Source organism: Lichenostomus cassidix, chromosome Z (genome assembly GCF_008360975.1).
Source record: "Lichenostomus cassidix isolate B80296 chromosome Z, HeHo_3.0, whole genome shotgun sequence".
NCBI lineage: Eukaryota > Metazoa > Chordata > Aves > Passeriformes > Meliphagidae > Lichenostomus > Lichenostomus cassidix.
Window position 1 is genome coordinate 70,314,804 of NC_139511.1, and position 17,142 is coordinate 70,331,945.

The following is a 17,142-nucleotide window of genomic DNA, read 5'->3' on the forward strand; positions in this document are numbered from 1 at the left end:
AGGTGTTCCTGCCCACAGCAGGGGATTAGGACTAGAAGATTGTTAATGTTCCTTCCAACCCAGATCTTTTCATGAGTTTATGATTCCATGATCTATGTTTGGATTCGACAATCTTAGAGGTCTTTTCCAACCTTAACAGATCTGTGATCCTAAAACATTATTATCCAACTCACGTAGCCTTTGGCTCCCAGCTGGCCTTTTCTCCAGGCCTTATTCCTCTTGCAGCAGAGTTTGCATGTGTGAACCCAGGCACTGCAGAGCAAACCATCCTTGTGAGGGATTAATCTGAGATGCTGGGATGTGAGCTGGAGAGGCTGAAGTGAGGCTTCACACCCTCTTGTGGTTCTGGGCATCAGGGAGAGACAATCTGTGGCTGACAGGAGGGTAGAATGGCTTAAATCACAGCACAGCATGTGTCAAGAGTGCCTCTGTCAAAGCAAGCAAGCAGTTAAAGTAGCTTGTCCAAGGCCACTGAGAAAAGCTGTGTCAACAATGAACCCAAACAAGACCCCAGCCCAGAGCTGTACCCACAAAGCTGCACCTGTGGGGGCAAATCTGAGCTCTGGAATGCCAGTGTGACCACAGCCTTACTGCTCCTGGTGGCACAAACCATGTAAGGCAAAGGTGGTGACGTGATTTGTGCAGGGTTTTACAGAGAACACACTGGTTCCAAAGCTCCTGCTTCAAAATATTTCCCTTTTCCACTTTAAGCCTTGCAATGAACCTGTCTTTACTTCTGCCTTTTGTTACTGCTCACTTTTCTCTTGAAACTTATTTCTCTTCAACAGTGGTGGCCCCAAAATTACTGCTAATTTCCTGCAAGAAATTTGTTCTTTGAAACATACTGTATGGCACTTTTCATTTTCCTCTTTTTTCTATTTTTTTTCCCTTCTATCTGAGACTGGCACTGAGTCTGTTGAGAACATGTAAGTGTAGTTGCTTTTGAATGCTGCAAGGTAAATGCTGAAAATGACAGCTTAAATGGAATCATTAAAGCAGATGTAAGTATTATCTGAATGCTTCTGAAGTCTCCTATGCACAGCAATAGTGTCTTTATTTTCTCTCCTGATGCATGCACCTTTTTAAAGACAGCTGACAACCTATTATTTTTTTTCTTTCTCCCCATTTTTGAGCCTGAACTTATGGACTACATTCATGTCTTAAAGCTGTAACCTGTTTGCTAGGAAATGTCTGAAAATCTGACCAAAATAGGGGCATGGTGTAAGGGTGGCTGTGATATTTATCTACTCTTTTTAGGCTACTAAGCAGAAGGAAATGCATATCAAAATGTTAACCTCTGGGTTATGGGAAATAAAGCAATGTGCTCCTCATTATGTTTAGACAAAGCACACAGATTTGGGTGCTGCCATGGACTCTCCCAGTGGTAAAATTTGATTCCCAGTGAAGGTGGGGTTCATCTCACTTAAGGTGGGATTCACCTCACTGTGCTAGCCACAGTGGAATGCATCACTGCTACTTTAGATCTGCCTAAAAGCAAGGTAGAGAGTGTCCTTTCCATAAGCTGGTTCACATTCCTTTTCTTCTGGGTGGTATGAGTCTTCAGAAAGCCCTTCTGGCATCTAAGGAAGGGAGAAGGAACCTCCAGAGGAAGCTCACACGACCATCCTGCACTAGATGCTGATCCCTCAGATAGTCAAGTCTCAGTGCCATCAATCACACAGGCTTATTTTTGGGTTGCTGCAAGCCCAGGAGCTGGCACCACTGCCAGCTGAGCTGATCTACTCTGAGCCTTGCACTGCCCACTGGCACTGCAGCTCTGTGAAGAACAGAGCCTGGGGTGTTCTGTGGCACTCAGCTGCTCTCTGCTGGAGCAGCACCAAGTCACACTCTCAGAAAGCTCAGGCGAGATAATAGATAGACTATTTGGCTTTGGAGATGCTGTGATCTTCCCTTGAGTCTCAGCCCATGCCAGTGCAGTGGCCAGATGGAGCTCTTCTGATGAGCTCTTAGTCCATCCCTCTGCTCACGCTTGAGAGGCACAGCAGGAAACTGGAGGAGCAGGATAACTCCTTTCCCCAGTGGTGCAGTTCACCCCAGGGAGACACACAGCTTCCTGTCTGCATCTGGAAGGGGTAAATGCAATTTTATGGTGTTTAATCTAAACAGTGCTTCTGAACACCAGTCTGGAAAGCCCATCACAGTGTTAGAACAGCATGGAGCCTCAGCCCTGAAGTCATTTAGTACATTAGCCCTGTCTGACATCCCTCAAATCAGGGTACACGTGGCATGAACACGTGGAATGAATGAAGCATGTGCAGGTATCTGTTTAATGGCATCCACAATGAAAGACAAGGACAACAAATAAAAGTAACAAACTAAACATCCAGATTCACAAACTCAAGGTAGATGGATAACAACATCAATACCAGTACCTCTAGCTCTCTGATTTCTGAGTGTAAGACCCTTGAAGGTCCCCACTCAAGACACTCAGGATGGTCAACCAGGACTTTTAACTGGTAAGGAGAGGGAAACAAGATTGCCATGGGTTTCACAGTTCAAAGCAAACATGCTGTGGGGTATTTGAATTGTGGGACTTCTGGGATTGTGCAATATTTGCTTTGCAACATTTGAAGGTGTCAGAGCTTTCTGGGTTACTTGTGGATTGGCCCAGGCCCTCAGCCTTGGGATGACAAATCCTTTTTTCCATCTATTTCTGAGAAGCCCTGAGCAAGTGCTTTGTAATAGTCAGGCACAGATATTTTATAATTGCTGTTCTTTTTTGGGGCTTAGTAGACTCATGCTCAGCTCCCTGGCTTTCCAGAAAGCCCTTGATGTTACTGCACAAATCGGGTAAGATATGTTTTAGGTGTTTTGCTAATTGGTGCCAGGTCATGAAACTACAACTCTAAGAAACCGAATTTTTTGACGTTCAGACAGCCTGAAACCTGAGATTACAGCACTGTATAAGTTTCATTTATGTCATGCTTGGAAAGGATTTTGTTTGCTTGCTTGCTTGTTGTTTTGCAACAGAGAAAAGAAAAAAAAAATAAAAGGGGGGAGCTTCAAAAGAAAGCTGAAATTCTGTCAATTATGGATTACATGGGGATCCATGCAAGCACATGTTTGACACTTTTGATGCCCTGTATAAGCACAGGGTCTGCACCTAGGGAACTGGTCTGACTGAGAGGTTATATCTATATTTACTGAAACCAGCAGGTCCTAGAAGCAGACCTTCCTTGATTCTGGCCCTGTACATTTATTTTGTCCTTGCAGAGTCAGATATCTGTATATATAGATATCTGATTCATAACCCATCCCTTGCCTCACTGAAGGCATTGGTTTAGGACCTGGGTGGCCTCGATTTTATTATTAGTGCTTACACTGGCCTGCTGCTCAGCGGTAGGTAAATGAGGTCATCACTTTGTGACTCCATTCCCTTTTGCAAAATGTAGATAAAAACTCTTTTAATCCTGCTGATGAAAGGTGGTATGATGAATAGCATTCTTACCAGCCTTGCCTTCCTTATAGTAGGGGTCTTTGTGAATCCATTCTATTAACAGCTCTAAGGACCACAGAAATCCCTATATAAATTAAACACAAAACCTTGGCAGTGCCATGAAACTGCAATTAGGAAATGAAAAAGCTATAGTTTTCAGAGGAACAATAGGCTTGCCCACATTGCATATCGTGCATAGATTTAAGTATGCATTTAATAGTCTGACTGGTAATAAAAATATTATATAGATACAATATGTTTGAATTATTATTGCTACGCTGGAAGATCCACACTGTTTCTGTACCCTGGCTCTTGTGTGTTTAAATTTGTAACTTCACTGCTACACTCTCAGACTTGTTTGCATTCAATTTCTTTGGGCTTTCTAAATTAGATACGTACGTGATGCTCTGTGTTAAAACTAAATCGATTCTTAATAGTCATGTGGTGTTAATATTAAGCCAATTAGGCTCAAATTAGCACACACATTTATTTAAGCAAGGCTCTGATCTTGTAAACAACTTAAACATGTATTTTGAACTCTGGCTTAGCAAAGTTCCTAAGTACACCAGCAATATAAACCCTGTAAAACATAGCTCAGCTGGACAAGTTAATTACTGAAGCCAACTTGCGGCACAACAGAGCAACTATATGAATAAATGCTGTCTCAGGTTAAAATAAAATTTTAAAAAATAAGGAATGGAAAAAGTTAAAACTTTCAAAAAATCCTTGGTAGCTTCAGATTCAGAAAACAATATGTACATATCCATCAATACCTTTGGGTGTTTTCTCTGAGATCTAGTAGGAAGAGGCACACTAAAAGTGATTCAGTTCTTTGTGAAGTGGACATTTACCAGTGGATCAGATGAGCAGCTCTGGTTTTCACAGCTCAAACCCCCACCAGCTCCAGTGAGAGCTCGGACATGAAGCTCACATGCAAACTCTTAGATGTAGACACAGATGTGCATAGACTCTTTTTGGTATCCAAACTAGGAGCTGAGCCATGCCTGTCACTAGAGGAGGAGTCAATGGAAATTTCCTCTGAGAAACTCAAATGTTTCCACTTGTGAAAATCCTAAATGTCCACTTTACTGGTGAAGAAACTGCACATTTCTGAAATCATACATGTGTTTATGGGTTCAATTAAATCTGGCCTCAGCAGGTTTCATTTTAGTGGGACTAACATTTCTATATGATTAGAATTTATACATCCTTCTTTTATCCTTTCTCCAAAATACCTTCCCCCTCTTTGTCCAGATTCTTCCAAAACTTTCAACATTGAATTATAGACTACTTACTTTCGCCATTGAAGTTTTAGGCTTAGACATACAATCAAGTTGCATTGGCTTAACAAAATTCTACTCACCTGCCAGAGTGGCTGTTCACATGTTAACAGCTGTTAACACATGCTCACAGCTTTCTCTAGACAGGAGATTATGTGAGTTGGCTCAACAGTGCACAACATTGCCTTAGGAGGGGTTACTGGAGTCCAGTACATCTTTAGCTCCCCCAAATACAATTTTTTTCTTATCCAAGATGATGGCCATGGAAGATTTGTATGAGCTGCCTCTGTGCATGGACAGCAGATGCACAAAGACACAAACCTGAGAGGTGAAGGAAAATGAAGTCCAGGGGCAGGTTTTCTCAGGGTCTGCAGAGGCAGAGCTTGTCTGCAGTGACTATTTGCACAGCAACACACAGCTGCAGAGAGGCACAGGCAGAGCAGCAAAGTCTCCAGCAGTGTTTTTTGTCTTCTCTAGCTGTGGAAGCCTTCAGGGTAGTAATAAGGCCATATACAGCCCCAAATGTTTGTGGTCAAGAATTTGTGCCCTCAAAAAGAAGCAGTGCATAGCCCTGTTTTATGACCACTAGAATGAGCGGCGTAATTCATCCAAATTCATTCCCAAAGTAGTTCTGCTGCAGCCTGCGGAGAACTACTCTGGATGCATTTAGCCCATAATCTTCCCCCATCAAGATATGACTATACCCTCCAGTGGGCAATAAAGTGCTTTGGGGCATCTAATTGAAAGTGTGACAGTTTTACACTGTTGGGAAGCAGCAGTTGTGGGTGGCATGTGCTCCACTGGCATCTGAGGGTAAATACAGCAGGATATGTGGCAGTCTACAACTGGGAGCTACATTATGCATGTGCTGGGAACAGCAAGCCAGTGCCACAATGCAATTATAGCTTTAAACCGTGCCCAGTGTGTCTGTTCGGCAGCAGTAGACAGACAGCTCCAAATCATTATTTTTTTTCTGCTTACTTAGCTTCTGGTGATTAGGTTCCTGTTTTGCAATTGTAGTGACTAAACCAATTAAGGTGCAATTTAAAGAAGGAACTCATAAATACTGTACAAAGGTAGTATTGACATAACTTTATAAAAAAAAAACTTTATTAAAAAAAAAAAAAAAAAGAAGAAAAGGGGGATGGTGGGAAGAGACTAGGCTAGGTTTCCAAACCGAGCAATCCATTTTAGAAGACTCTGCTATGTGCAGTAACTTCTGCAGTATGAATAAATATGCATAATCAAAAAGGGAGCACAGCTCGCTTCTCTCTATTGCTCATTTGATATACCTCTTCATGTCATATCCACTTTCACATAAACAACACAATAATAAAACATCTGCATTGCTAAATAACACTGCTGTGTTCTAATTCCTCTGGAATGACATGAATAAGAACATCCTACTCCTGTTTATTAGAATTTATTGATGACATGAGTGTGTAAAAGCAGCAGAAGGCATAATTAATCCTGGTACAGCCCCAAGTTACACGTCCAAACTTGACAAGTTTCACTCTTGACTTGCATCACTTTCCCTTGACGCATGGTAACATCAAGGGTTTTGACAAGGTACAGATGTCCTGCTACAGGAGTGGCAGGAAGGCAGTTTGCTCCTTGGTTCCAACTTCTGCAGACGCAAAGGATGGGTTATGGCTCAGCGAGGAATGATGAGGGAATACGGAGCACTTGGTAAAAAGGAAAATAAGAAAATAAGCATCCCTTTGCTCGAGATAGCAAACAGCACACTAATGAAGCTTACAGACGATGTTCAGTTGGGAGGACTAGTGAGCCACGTCAGGGCAGAGCAATAATATTGGCAGATTTGGAGAAATTAGAAATAAGAGAAGAAAATAACAAAATTAGATCAATCTTGAGAAAGACAATTTGAAACACAAAGGCAGCTGGAACGAAAAGCTGTAACATTGAAATAAGTCTAGAGGGAATAATGGATGTGAAAATAAACATTGTTTGCAATGTGATGTGGCTGTGAAAACAATGGCATATGTAGAAATCTAGCCCCCAGTTCAGTTTACCTTATCTATCCCCAGGGAACTGGTGGAGTCACCATCTTTGGAAGTGTTCAAAAAACAAGCAGACAGGGAAATTCATGGTGTGGTTTAGTGGGCATGGTGGTGTTTGGCCAAAGGTTGGACTTAATGATCCAGGAGGTCCTTTCCATCCTTAATGATTCTATGATTCTATTCCTTTCCCAAGCCAAAGCACATGTGAACATTTTACAGCTCTGAGCCACACAGTTTGGGATTTGAAGTGCCTCTTTAGGAGCTGAAGCCTGTGATTTTGGATCCTTGTGACTTCTTTCACGATCTTTGAGACACTGGCAGGTCACCAGACCTCTAAGAGTATAGCCCTTGGCCCTCAATCAAACAAGCTGTTCTCAAAAGGCTCATATTTCTCCAATTCTACACACCTCAGTTTCCACTGGGCCCATGGGGAAAGAGCTGGAGGTACAGGCATGACTGGTGGGATCATGAACAAAACACCACTGCATGTGTATCTCCCAGTGTGATGACTACAACACTCACTGGAGAAGAGAGGGACAACATTCAGTGATTTTTTTCTTTACCTGATTAGCTTGAACCCCCAACTCTGAGAAAAGAACTTTACCTTCTACAGACAAATGGTCTGGAAGTGAAGTTTTATACTTCACTTCTTTTGCTTTTTGCACAAAATTCATCAAATTCTGAACATTGCCTTATCAGAAATCAAACCACCCTCAGCCAGCTTGGACATCTTCCTTTCAACATTCCCCTGTCCTATTCTCCAAAACTCTCCTTCTTCCCTCCAGACTTGGAAAGACCAAACCAAGGCTACTCCAACAGAACACTTTCCTCCTTGGGGCACCTGGACATTGCTTCCAAGAGGACCAAATATGTTAACTTCTAAGCTGTGCAATCAAGGTGCCTCTATTGCTGCAATGCTGTGGACTTCCCTCAGCACCTTTTCCAGATGCTGCAGAGCTGAACATTGTGGTACTGTGGTTTGGTAAAAGCTGTAAAAGTTTATGTTGCTAGTTGTGGGACCTCCTGACTCAAAACTTTGCCATGACTAAGACAGCAATTGTTGCACAAAAATTATGTCAGGAAGAAGTATATATTTGTACTTTCTGTATGTATATATAAAAGTGAGGAGGATAGCCACAGGTGAGACTGTAGGTTTACTCTTGGGCAAGGACTGTCAAAAAGATTTTAGAAAAGTAGAGGCAATTCGGAGAAAAGTAGAGAGCTGGAGGAGTTGAATTATAAGTAAAAATATTAAAGTATGTACCTTGTAAAATTGTGGTTTTAGAAGGGAAAAATCCCACATATATATCCCCAGGAGATCTGTCCAAGCACCTGCTTTTCCTTTTTTTTGTGTGTGTACATTCTCTTCCCTCGCTTTCTGCAAAGAAGTGCAGCGAACAACTTCGAGCACCTTCAATCAAAAGTGCATTTATTTCAAGAGCTTGTGTGATGATTAATATCTGTCTGCCCACAAGCCACTTTATTCATAAGGGATTCATATGGGAGATTTCATAAATTTAACAAGGGTGCTTCTCAGAATCTTCCTGTCTCTTATGAAACATTATTTTAATATTTTTGTTTCCAGGGAACTCGTCTGCTAAAACTGCAGCACCCATCTTTCCTGCCCTAGAAAAAATGCTAGCAAGATTTTGAAGCACACAATTGGAAATGTGAAGATTTACTCCTGATGGATGCATATACTCCTTATATATGTGTTTTTTTGTGTATACATGTACGCCTTAGCAGCTCCCAAGCTCCAGTGCCAGCAAGAGTGTCTCATCAGAGATCATCCCACCTCCCCAGGCACCCTGGCCCAGAGGCTGTGAGGCGAGGGCAGTGCAACCAAACAACAAAAATGATGGTTCATCCAGCATGGAGATGTCAATGAGGTTAAACAGGCACATGTCCTGCACCAAAAACACGCCTTAAAGAAAAAGAGATGGGCCATTGTGATAGGAGAGTACTTCTGAAGGGAACAGAAGTGCCAATGTACAGATCAGTTCCATGCCTTAGGGAGCTGCTGCCTCCCCTGGGCCTGGTTAATGATTTAAAGAGAAAGGCCTGCTTTGGTAAGGTACTCAAGCCATTATTTACTATCAGTTTTCCCACTGGGCAGCAATGAAGTTACAGCAAAAATACCCACAGCCATCAGGAGAGACCTGAGGGACCTTGGGATGACAAGCTAAGGGATCAAGAGCACAAGTGGCATTCTGAAGATCAATACCTGGCTCCAAGCATGGTGTCACCAGCAGAATTTGGTGTCAGTTAACATGGATCCAGGCCTGCTGGCAATAGGTAGGGTATGCCTCTCTCAAAGGGGAAAAAGGATCTTTGCCCAGGGGTGATAAGGGTTTTTTGGAAGAGCTTTAAACTAGATGTGAAGGAAAGGTGGTAGAATAGCCCTATATATTATGGAGGGTTTTGATTGTCTAGAGCCTAATGATGGTGATGATAGGATTGAGAGTTTGTGGGGAAAATTCAGGGGGAAGGTTAAAAAAACAGATCCCCTGGTGGGAGTTTGTAATAAACCATCCAACCATGATGGAGATATAGATGAAAGAGTTTTCCATTCTCAGAGAAGGAGAAAGGTCATCAGAGCTGCCCCTTGGATTTCTGGAGGACTGAGTTTGGCTGGTTTAGGCACCTGGTTGAGAGAGTGCTTTGGGAGGCAGTCCTGATGGGCAAAGGAGTCTAGGAAGCCTGGATAATCTTCAAAGAGAAAATCCTAAAGAGAAGGACCCCACTCCAATGTGCCAAAAGATAAACAGGCAGGGAAGGAGACTGGCTGGACAAAGTTTAGGCTGGAACTCAGGAAAAAGCAGGAGGGTTTAGAACCATTAGAAGGAGGAGCAAGCAACTCAGGTGGACAGGATGTTGTGAGGTTTTGAAGAGAGAAAATTAGAATGGCCAAAGTCCAGCTAGAATTTAATCTGTCTACTGCTGTAAAAGACAGCAAAAATGATTTTATAAATACATCAGCAACAAAAAGAGGGCCAAGAAAAATCTCCATATTTTACTGGACATTGTCCCTCCCTGGCTGGGAGACTCTGACCTTCTGTCCCACAACAGGCAGCACAGAGATGTGATGGGGTTTGATCTGCAAAGTGACCAGTTAGAGCTACACACCTGAAGACAGCCCTGACAGAGAATCATGGAATAACAGAATAGTTTGGGATGGAAGGGACTTTCAAAATCATGTAATTACAATTACATTTCAATTACGTTTCAAAATCATGTAATTCCAAACCATGTGCTAAAGGGATGACGACTAGTTAAAATATAGTATTGTGTATCTTTGCTTGGGAAGTTTAACAGAGCAGCAGCACAACAGGATAGACCAGGAGTGTTTAGCCATTTAGAAACAGAATTTCAGTGCAGCCTCTTGTACTGTCAGCAGCAAACACTTTCCTTGGCAAACTCACTGGTGAAAACCTCAATTTTTCTAAATTCTGGAGTTCACAATGCTGTGGCAAAAAAACACTTGTCTTCTCTGCCACTGCAATATCTGCATTTTAACAGATAGTTTGTAAAGTCTTTGGGGATTCTCCTGATTTAATCAGAAGCAGAAATGCACAATGCTTTCACACATGCTACGTATCTGGAATCTATTAGAAAGTGTTTTAAATTCCACACTTCCTGGACTATCCCTAAAATTCGTAACAATTTTGGCATTTTGGGGGTTGCAAAATACTCACATTTCGCTTCTTAGCCCCTCTTAAGTGCAGACATTTTCTAAAATTGAGGAGGAAGCAGTGGATTTATGTGAATTTTTTCAAACTTGGTTTCAAGTTCTACTTCACTCTTCTGTATGTTTTATTTTCAACAAAGAGCTGTTGGCAGGTGTGAGTTTATTTCATGGCCCTTGTATAGATTTCTGTGGCAAAGTGAGGCCTGATCCAGGAAAAGGATGAAAAATTACCAGGCAGTTTCTGAAAAATCTAGGTTCCTGTGTCTGTCACTGATGCAAGGGTATTTTTCCAGCAGCTCAGTGTCCAAGAACGTGCAGGCACTTCTGTTTTCCTCAGCAAAGAACCACACAACCTTGAAAGAAGACACTTGAGACTCACCACCCAACAGCCTAAGGCTTTGCCCTCCCTGACCTGTGATCTTTGTGTTGCAGCCACATAGCAGCTCAGTCTCAACAGCAAATCCCAGGTTTGGGATGCAAAAGGGATTGGCACAGATGACCATGGGACCATGGTGTAACGATCAGCCTTTCAAAGTGTTTTTCTCCAAGTCTTAGAGGACCCAAATCTTCAGTCACATCTTCTTTCAATTTTTTTTCTGTTTATCAAGGTGTTTACTGTAAAATCAGTGCATTGAGAGTAGAACAGAGATTTGCCTAATAAATGCCTTTAATTCCTATTCTGGGTTTGTTCAGATTAAGATCTCTTGTCATCCCTCACTACAAAAAAAAAAAAAAAATTACTACATCTTTGGTCCTATTCTTTGTCTAACTCATTTAAAATAGGAGCTTTCATGGAAAGAGACTAGTTTTTATTTTGTGTTTGATATGGTGCCTAGGAAAACTCATCTTTGCTAGAGCCTCTGGCTCTGGCCTTTCATGCTACTAAAGAATAATAAGAAATACAAAGGCAGATGTCTTTTTAAGACAAAATTTCCTGCTCTTCCTCATTCTGAAATCCATAGATCTCACTTTGCATAGCATTTTCATAAACAGAGAAAACTCTCGATAGCAATGAAATAAAATTAAGATACAGTAGTGCCCCTCAGAACACCCATCATACTTTCAAAATAGACCATTCACTTACTGCAAAGGTTATTTCAAGCTAAGAATCCATTTATTTGAATGTATTTCCATTTTAATCAATATCCTTTAGAAATGGTCTCTTTCTTAGTCATGTAAGGTGAATTGATATAATTTTAAGGACATGTATTTCTTTTCTAAATGTTCTTATATGGCAAGGACATATGTGAGATTGGATTTTCACCTCTGGTAGATATGAATCAACAGCATTTTCTTTACCTTGGTGCAACAAGAAGAAGAGTGCCAGAGGCAAGTCTTTCAGAGGAGGAGACATTTCTACAGCACCTGAACACTGTGGTGACAATCCCTCATTTCTAATCCCAAAAGATCTCTTAGCAGTGCTGCAAAATATTCCTTTCCCCTTGAAAGCCTGAGACACCTTTCACCCAAAAACATTGAAAGGCTTCCATTAAGTTCAACAGACTTTCAATCATGGTCTTATCCAATACGAGTGCTTTCTTTTAATGTGTGAATAGAAGGTAATTACCTTTCATTACATCAAATGTAGCAGAAGATGGGCAAGTAGTTTTTTCTGCTTGGGCTTGTTCATTTTTGTAACATTTGCAGAATGCTGACTTATGCACCCAGTTACACTTGAAACACAATTACTCATATATAAATCTGCATTTGTGTTTAAATGTCACTGGTAACAAGAACGCTTCTGGTAACAAATTTGTTTATCAAATATACATCAGAAAATGGCACATTAAATAAGAAAATGTTCAATAAAAGATATGCTCAGCATTTTTACAGACAGTCTGGGCCTCATCCAACAAACCCTGATGTAAAAAGAAACGCTATCATTAATGTCTAAGGATCCGGATTAAACTCATAATGGGAAGTTCTCAAATTTTTGCTTTCTTTACACTTTTCAAGTGCAGCTTTTCATTCCAGGACCCAACTGTATGTGTCTACGTACTGAGCTCATAGATTGAAGCCAAGAGAAGGACTGGTGTACATTTTAAGGCAGTAAGAGGAGTCTTCTGTTCAAAAAGTGAGAGCACTGCTGATTTTTTTTTTTTTTTTTTTTTTAACCTGAGAGGCCTCTGAAATTTCCTGTTATGTTTAGATTTCAGGGGAAATATTAGTTTGATGGCAAGGAATGCTCAAGGATGACAAGATGATCAAATTTATGAAAAAACTCAAAGGACAACAAAGAAGACTGGGATTCAGCCTGAGGAAAAAGGAAAAAGAGGGGATATATATGCTACTGGTTTTAAAACCAGGGATGATGACATGGCAAAGGTAAGCAGAGAAAGATTTTGTTTTTCTTTCTAAGGCTAGAATTGAGAAGTAGCAGGTGAGCCTACCAGATGGCAGGCACAAAGTAAATAATAGCAGGGGAGGGTAAACCAGCCCTGGAGATAGTTCTGTCTGTTCCCTGAGCAAAAAGGCAACCCAAAGTCTGAGTGCAGCTACTAAAGAAGGGTGAAAACATTTGAGAAGCACTGAGACATCCATATGGAACCATCCACACAAGAGCTATAGAAGAGCAGTGCCTCTCTGAAGTGGCAGTGGAGGGTGGAGGAAGATCCTGGAGCATTTCCAGTGGGGCTGGAATTGGGCCCAAAGCACTGCACTTTGAAACTAATCACTTTGTGCTCTAGTTTCTCTGGGTCTGGTGGAAAACTCAAGTGTGAATTCCGGCTTTGCACTATTTCCCATTTCTGGGTGGCAAATCACTGTCCTTTAGGTTTATTGAGGTACCCATGAAGCCATTCTTTAATACTGGTAACAAAAATAGGAAACAACAGGTGGGTGCAGGGAATTTGGCAGCATGCAAAATCGACACGACAGGGAGATGATTTTTACCTCTGTTTATAGTACTGGTGAGATTGATATCAGAACACATTTGAAAAGATACTGAAAAATTGTCAAGGATGCAGTGAAGAGCCAGTAAAAAATATTAGAGAGTTTAGAGAAATGCCTTGCAGTGAGAGATTTAAGCAGCTCATTCTGTCTAGCATACCAAAGATGTATTTTAGTGTAACCTGAAAGTCAAAACTGAATGATTCAAAATGGTAAAGTCAAAAAACAGCAGCTCTGTTAGGAGGCCTAACCCTCTGTCTTGATGTGACAATGCATCTTAACACAATTACAATGATTTATTTGTAGTCTGGGACAAAGTTACATGCCCCTTTCTTAAATTTGAAGAAGTATATACATATATATTTATACATATGTGATGCTTATGGAATTATAACTATGCAGTACTTAAAGGAATCACTATTATTTTATTAAATGTTCGATTTAATGAGTTGTTGGGGTTGTCATTTAACCCTAGCCAACTAAGCCACACAACTGCTTACTTCCCTGTGTCCCCAGTGGGACATGGAGGAGAATCAGAAAAAGGTAAAACTCATGCATTGAGATAAGTACATTCTATTGCTTGACATAAAATAAAATATAATAATAATAATAATAACAATAACAATAATAGAGGGGAGAGAGAGCAAGAGATGAATAAAAGCCAAAAGAAACAAGTGATGAACAAGAAAATTGCTCACCAGTCACTGACCAATGCCCAGATCAGCCCCCAAGAAGTGATCAACCCCTCCTGGCCAACTTCCCCCAGTTTATTTACTGGGCACAAGTTCTGTGATATGGAATATCCCTTCGTCCAGCTCTCCTGGCCATGCTGACCCTTGGATTAATGAGTATCTGTTCATGGGCAGAGCATTGGACATTAAAAAGTCCTTGACTGGCATGAGTACTGCTGAGCAGCTACAACATCACTGCATTATCAACATTATTCTCAGACTAGATCCAAAACACAGCACTGTACCAGGAACTAAGGAGAAAATTAACTCTATCCCAGCCAGATCTAGAATAAGGGGATTTAACACAAATTCAAAGGCAATTTCTGCTTCTTCACAGAGAGAGAAAAAGGAAAAATATCACAGTTTTTTTGAGGAATGTTAGTAAATTATTTTTCCTACAACTTTATAGACAGATAATGTATAGAATCTGGTTTCCAAGACCACAGGAAGTGACTGAGCTTCCTTCTGTCACCTGTATCTATCCTCATGAAATTCACAGGATAACAGTTGTAAATTTTGTGAAAAACTCTATCAGTGTTATTTAAAGGGATTCAAGTCATTCAAAAGCTTTAATGTAACACTAAGGAAAACATGGATAATTCCTTCTCCATTACTCTCTGAGCCTTGTTCCTCCCCAGCACCACTGCATTAGTTTGGTGTCTCTGGCTCCTCATCATCATCTGCTCATTATTCATTAATCAGCTGCATCTCCACAGGTGGGGACCAGCAGCAAAAGTTGTGTCCTGGTAGGAAAGCCTCCCACGAGATGTGAATCCTGCTCTTCTCACTCTGAGACAGTGCTGAGGGCAGAGGGAACCTCCAGCCACTTTGCTACCATGAATTCACATCACAGCTTTTTTTCTTTTTTGTAGAAAATGAAATGAAAACTGTGTCCATTGACATTCTTCAAATAGCATGATGCAAACCAGGCCTGATAGATAAGATGTGCACCCATGACAGCACACAGTCTTTCCCAATCCATGAGCTCCTACCAGATGATAGAGCTGAGTTCCATGTGAAACACCATCTGTCCAGCTAAGTGAAACAAGCCCCTGTTTTCTTGAACCCGGATACATAAATATATTTGCTTATTTGGAACTGTGTTGTATTTAAATGCAAGCTTCAAATAGCAGACTCATAATGTAGCTGGTATATAAATAGGAAGGTGGTTTGCATACAAATATAGCAGGACTATTAGAGGTGATCATTAGTTACTAATATAAGCAGTTATTTGAACATTAGCATACTGTTATTCATAGCAGAATTCATGATGCGTTTAATAAGTAAGTAATAGCTTCCTTAATAAACTTAGGAGCATAAAAAATCCCTGTTCTGTAGCTTGTCAAAGATGGACAATGACATTAGTGACTATTAAGATCTGAAATTTTCTAACAGTTATCCATATTTAGATAAAAAAAGAGAGAGAAATGAGGGTATTTTGATCTATTTCAAATAGATTTTCCATTCATATACTTATATTAAAAACTGATTAAATTAAATAGAAAAGAAAATCAAAAGATAGGAAGAAAATATTAAAACTCTAAAGAAATGCTAAATACCTCCTCCCAAAGAGCAAAAGTAATTAATTCCCTATTGCATGTGCCTTAAAGGATTATATATTCATAAACTGCCAGCTCAAAAAGGACTATCCCTTCAAGTTAGCAAGCCAATCAACTGTGACAGAAGCTTGTATTTAAGTCTCCCCTTACCCAAAACCAGGTGTGTCACTCCACCAGTGAAACTGGGCTAAAGGGGAGGCTGTGAACTTTCCTGATTGCAGCCAACAACAAAGCCTACTCCCATCTTTCCAATGTCATGATGTCTTCCTGCTCAACAGTTTCTCGTCTCTGGTTTTGTCAACATTTACAAAAAAGAGAAAGGAGATGAGTTGCCATGACAAAGCAGAAAGAACAAACTTTCTCGCCTGATGTCCATTCTAGGACAAGACCAAGGCCAATTTTGCTCTTCAGTCACAGCTCTGTGTGATTCACATCCTTGTGACACAACCAGGGTTAAACTCACAAGTTAGACACTTCCAGGGACACAGCACTAAATTAAACATGGATAACTAAAGCCTGTGAGATGCTGAAATAAGCCCAGGTCAAACTGCAGGCTCTCCAGGTGTGACAAAGCTCCTTTAGAGGTGAGCTGGAGATACAAAAACACACGGTGTGTGCAACCATAGCCATAGCCCAAGCCACCAACTTCATGGTCATTAGGAAACATCAGCAAAGTTAATTTGAAACTTACTTTTGAAAATGCTTCTATGTGATTGGAAATATTGAAATTTAATTTATTTTCAGTGTTTTCAATTAGATTCCAAATGATTTCAAGTATGGCAGCTAAAAAGAAAACAAGCTCGTTTGGGTTAATGCTGAAAAATAATGAAATTTAATTGTGATTTAAGATTCCTAATGTTCATTGATTAGTTCATTCAAAACACTCCTTGAAGAACCTCTTTTAAATTATTTAGTTTTCTAGGACTGCACTCAGCTCGCTCACTTCCATTAATTCCTATTGGTTTCTGGTTTACTTTATCTACTCTTTCATAAGACTCTTGCTCATCTATGAATTATCTTAGTTACCCAAAACCCACTGAAATCACGCTGATCTGAAGAGCAACATTCACTGGTGGCAGAGTAAAAAATAGCACCTGTAGGGGCTCACACAGTGTCAAACCTCCTGGAAGAACCACCAGAGGCCAGAAAATCTTGATTGTGCAGGAAAGTGAATTCAGGTAAAACATGAAGTTGGAAGTTAGTGGTGACTTCTGAGTAGCTCCTTATCTTCTGGAATAAATGAGTCTATTTGGTCCTATTAAAAAAACAAACCAGTGCCAAAAAACAATACCAAGATAAAAGCCTTCCCCAGCATAGATACGCAAAGAGAAACTCTTGCAAAGTGAAAATTTGGTTAGTTGCTCATTCTCTGGATTTTTGATTTGTTGTTTTTCAGTTTTTATTTTGGTTTGGGGTTTTTTTTTTTTTGGTTTTTTTTTAAATTTAACTTTTCATTATTTTTCTTTAAATAAAAATTCAACCCTCATTGTGAATTCCAGATTTCCAATAATTCTTCT

General features: G+C 40.4%; 1 long non-coding RNA gene across 2 annotated transcripts in view; it reads left to right on the forward strand.

Moving 5' to 3' along the window:
• Positions 1-16,438, forward strand: part of LOC146425190 (uncharacterized) — a 30,942-nt gene extending 14,504 nt beyond the window's left edge. The window contains exons 1-3 of one of the 2 annotated variants that reach the window (XR_014846846.1): positions 12,310-12,520; positions 12,596-12,771; positions 14,939-16,438. This is a non-coding gene — a long non-coding RNA (uncharacterized LOC146425190). Of the gene's footprint in view, positions 1-12,309; positions 12,521-12,595; positions 12,772-14,938 lie in introns of those variants that run through there. The other variant, XR_014846845.1, reaches the window with a different exon arrangement.
• The last annotated feature ends 704 nt before the right edge of the window (positions 16,439-17,142 follow it).